The 4,561-nt window shown below is 45.4% G+C and overlaps 1 long non-coding RNA gene across 1 annotated transcript; it reads right to left on the bottom strand.

The window, feature by feature from the left end:
• Positions 1-1,195: 1,195 nt before the first annotated feature.
• LOC114905584 lies at positions 1,196-4,014 on the bottom strand. Its single transcript, XR_003796303.1, has 3 exons — positions 3,549-4,014; positions 2,779-2,937; positions 1,196-1,658 (listed from the first exon to the last, which is right to left on the bottom strand). It is a non-coding gene; the product is annotated as an uncharacterized LOC114905584 (long non-coding RNA).
• Between the last annotated feature and the right edge of the window lie 547 nt (positions 4,015-4,561).

Consider the following 4,561-nt stretch of genomic DNA (forward strand, 5'->3'; position numbering starts at 1 on the left):
ATTGCTATTTAAATTTTATATACAGGCCAACTTTAAGGCATGAAAAGAAAACAAGATAAAAATCTGTCATCCCTTTCTGGTTCCAAAGTTATTCAATAGAACAGATAATTTAAATGTCAGAAAAAGGCTTTTCAAAGGCTTCCAGGAATATTGACAAATTACATAAAGAATTTTTGCCTAATATTTTTGTCATTTAAGAGGTATTCTTACTTTATTAAAAAACACTTTCTGCGGCTTCCCTGGTGGCGTAGTGGTTGAGAATCTGCCTGCCAATGTAGGGGACACGGGTTCGAGCCCTGGTCTGGGAAGATCCCACATGCCGCGGAGCAACTAGACCCGTGAGCCCCAACTACTGAGCCTGCGTGTCTGGAGCCTGTGCTCCGCAACGAGAGGCCACAACAGTGAGAGGCCTGCGCACCGCGATGAAGAGTGGCCCCCGCTCACCGCAACTAGAGAAAGCCCTCGCACAGAAACGAAGACCCAACACAGCCAAAAATAATAAATAAATAAATAGAAATTAAAAAAAAACACTTTCTGAAGTCTTCACATCAATTTTACCTGTTAAACAATAGTACTACTCAATTAAAATTCAAAGCAAATTTATATTTAGATTTCAATAGTACATGTTCATCCTTAAAGGTAATAATTTGTTTTAAATAGCACAACCATCTGTCCTGTGATGGCTCACATGAGTTTAATTATTGGAGAAGTCTGAGTGGAAGTTCTCCCACGAATACACATCCTGCTGAACTGTACTAAAAACATGAGATCTGACTCTGACATTTTTTTAAAAAATAAATTTATTTATTTTACTTATTTTTTATTTTTGGTTGCATTGGGTCTTCGTTGCTGCATGTGGACATTCTCTAGTTGCGGTGAGCAGGGGCTACTCTTCGTTGCGGTGCGCGGGCTTCTCATTGCGGTGCCTTCTCTTGTTGTGGAGCACGGGCTCTAGGCACGTGGGCTTCAGTAGTTGTGGAATGTGGGATCCGTAGTTGTGGCTCGCGGGCTCTAGAGAGCAGGCTCAGTAGTTGTGGTGCACTGCATTAGTTGCTCCGCGGCATGTGGGACCTTCCAGGACCAGGGCTTGAACCCGTGTTCCCTGCATTGGCAGGCGGATTCTTAACCACTGCACCACCAGGGAAGCCCTCTAGTCGGTTACATGTTATAATTTAAAAAGAAACCGGTGGGGGAAGTTAAGAGGTAGAGAGTAGATGTGGACCTATACACATAGCAAAACTAATAGCTGGGCTTCCCTGGTGGCGCAGTGGTTGAGAGTCCGCCTGCCAATGCAGGGGACATGGGTTCGTGCCCCGGTCCGGGAAGATCCCACATGCCGCGGAGCGGCTGGGCCCGTGAGCCGTGGCCACTGAGGCTGCGTGTCCGGAGCCTGTGCTCCGCAACGGGAGAGGCCACAGCAGTGAGAGGCCCACGTACCGCAAAAACAAAACAAAACAAAACATAAAAAACTAATAGCTGATGGTGAGAGCTTCAAGGGAGGTGCCAGGACTATAGAAAGAAATCCGGTATCCTCTTAAAGCCATGCAATGCGGAGGCGCACAAACGTGGGAACCACGGCACTTCTTGCCCAGCACTGTGCTGGAACTCCAGAAATGACCCAGTGTCATCAGGAGAAGGTGACGTGGTATCCGGTGCCTCTGCATATGGAAGAGAAGAGTGCAGCACATTGTAAAAAGATTTCCACTAAGGAAAAAGTTTTGATGCTTCAATGAGTGACTTGGTGTTATCTGGAAAATCTAATTATGTAGAAACTGACAGTGCAGGATGAAAGAGATAATGCTTAAAAACAATGTGAAAGGCAGCTGTTAAGGAAATGTAGCAAAGGCAGGGGGAGGCGTTCAACAAATATATTTGAAAAGTAAATTCAATTTCTAACCCTGTCTAGTCCCCCTCCTGCCAGGATGCCTTAATAAATGAATGAGTGAGCAAATGAATGAATGAATGCAAATTGTCCTTCCATGGGTCCCCCTCCTCAGGGCTGTTCTACGGTTGTTGGAGCTAATGCTGTGCCAAGGTGTTGGAGATGGACAAGGGCACCTGTCTGGTCCTCAGTCATCATCCACACTTATACCCGAGAGGTCCATCATCCCAATCTACATAGTGTCTCCCACAGCCAGAAGCTCTCCTGGCTCTTGCCATGTGGAGGCTTGGAAGTCTCTGCCAAGGCTGGCTGGCTAGGATCCTGTCTCCCTAGAGGCACCCGGCTGTTGTCCTCTCTGTTCCTGCTGTTACCCTGTAGGTGCTGTTCTGCAGAAGAACATAGGTTCTGCCTGCTCTTTGCACTCAAAGGCCCCCCTCCTCATTTCTCCTCCCCAAGACACTCTCTGCCCATGACTCCCCTTTGCCCTCTTCTCTGCAAACCTTCTACATTCTTCTTAATGATCTGCCTTTGCAACACAGCCAAAAGCTGTGCAGGCTGTTTCATGTTTTCCTGGTACTATATACTTCTTAAGGTAATGAGCTGGCTATCTGTTTGAATATGGAGAACGTAAAGGGGAAAATGCAAACAACACTCCTCCCCCATCTTGTCATCTCTCTCTCCCTTGGGAGTTCAAGCCAGTTGAGAAATAGGCTCAGGCATCAATCAGATAAAATGCACTTGCTCATTTATGATGTGTTTGTTAAACAGCATCTATGGTCCCAGAATTGCTCTAGGCATTAAGAACACAGAAGTGCCTGAAGCAGACAAGATAGCAATCTATTATTTGCAAAGTTGCATTTTAAAACTTGGCTTAGCTTGCAGTGGAAATGACATACCTGAATTGAATTTATCCATTGTAGTCAAAGACTTCAGTGGCTGGAAAACTGAAACCACCCCTTCACCCTTCCAGTATGGTTTCCTGTCCCCAGTGAGCTCACTGCACAGAAGATCCAGGGATGGAGAAAAGAACACCAGCAGACTCGAAGCTGGCAGCTCTAAAAGAGAAGGGGCAGAGCAGGCTGAAACACACACACGTGTGTGCACGCGCACACATGGAATAAACCCTTCTCCAGGCTCACCCATTAGTACTCAAGTGGGTGGAGAGAGGGGCAGAAACCTCGCTCCACATGCTTCAGGGAGGATGAGAGTTCCTATTTTATGGGTGGAGGCAGGAACATGAAGAGGGAAAATTATTCCCTTTGCAATTAATATTGCAATTTTATCCAGACCCTTGTGAATTTTAAATTTTGAATATGATGTAGGTGAATTTATCTAGATATGCTTACTCCTTCATTTTGCTCTAGTGTTTAATCTTAAGTGTCTATTATTACTAATTGAGAAGACTATTATACAAGGGCCTTCTACTTCCATTAAGCTATGCATCCATAAAAGTTATCATCTGTATGTATCACACTAAATATATTACAGAAGTGAGTTCAGATTAGATGCATTGCTCGCACTTCCCAGCTCTGCTCTATTCTGTGAGGATGGGGAGTGACTCCCTTCAAGCTGTTTCCCAAGATGGCTGGCTTCCACCTGGGTCCAGCCAGTGACAGGCACTGGCTGGAGGCTTGGGGGCAGGCGGGAGAAGCCAGGGTGTTTGTACCTCAGGTTGCATCTTTAACAGTGGCTGAGTCTGCTGTTGTTCCAGCCGCTCCAGGTAGGTCCACCATGATTCCTGTTTCTGCCAAGTGACCAGGCCACAGCACCCAGGATCGCCACCTTCTTTTCGTCCCCTCAGCCTGAGTGGTTCTGGCCTCCTACTCTGGGCTGCTTTACAAAGAGCCCCAGTTGGCTGTGCCCCTCTGCCATCACATGTGTAATCAATTCCCCGTTTTAAGTTCCCTCCATTTAAAATACATGGAATGGTCTCTGTTTTCTACTTTGGAGTTTGAGGCTTTTGCCTTGAAAACTGTCTTCATTTACATCTTTCTCAGATCATGAAAATGAACTCCATCAACTGAGTGGGGAAGAAAGAGTGTTCCATGGAAAACTGGTGTCCGACGATTTGTTATTAGGTGATCTATGCAAAAAGGTTTCCTTGGTCCAGTATTTGGAACATAGTGGGTTAAAAGAAGTCAAATGGGTTTAATATTAGATCTCTCATAGAGTTTAATGTTCTAGTATGCATTGTAACTTAGGGCAATCATACACAGAACTTCCCAAAGTTAGTTAACCAGGGAACCCCCTTTTTCAAGGACTTTCTAATAACATTTCCTAGGACTCTTAATGCTTCATACAACCCAGTTTGGGAAATACTAAACAACAGCCATCTCAGCCAGCCTTTTGCTAGGAGTGGGGTAGAATAATTTGAGATGGAGATTGCCGGCAACATTCCCACATTCTTACTTTAAGCGATGTACATATTTTAGATACCAGGTGGCTAGCCTGACGCCTCATTATTAAATTGAAGGAGCTTATTTGTATTCTCACTCAGATGGGGGGAAGCTGGTTTAGGAGGATAAAACTTGCCTCGGGAACCACCTGAAAAACATGAGGGAAACCTAGTTCAACATCAAATTAGATGGAAGGGAAAACCTGGGCCTAGGGCATTCTGAGGGCACCCACCTCAACCTTAAGGGCATTGGCATGAGTCTCATTCATGGTTTGACCTGGGGT

This window comes from Monodon monoceros, unplaced genomic scaffold (genome assembly GCF_005190385.1).
Source record: "Monodon monoceros isolate NGI ecotype Baffin Bay Population unplaced genomic scaffold, NGI_Narwhal_1 Super_Scaffold_22, whole genome shotgun sequence".
In the NCBI taxonomy this organism is placed as follows: Eukaryota; Metazoa; Chordata; class Mammalia; order Artiodactyla; family Monodontidae; genus Monodon; species Monodon monoceros.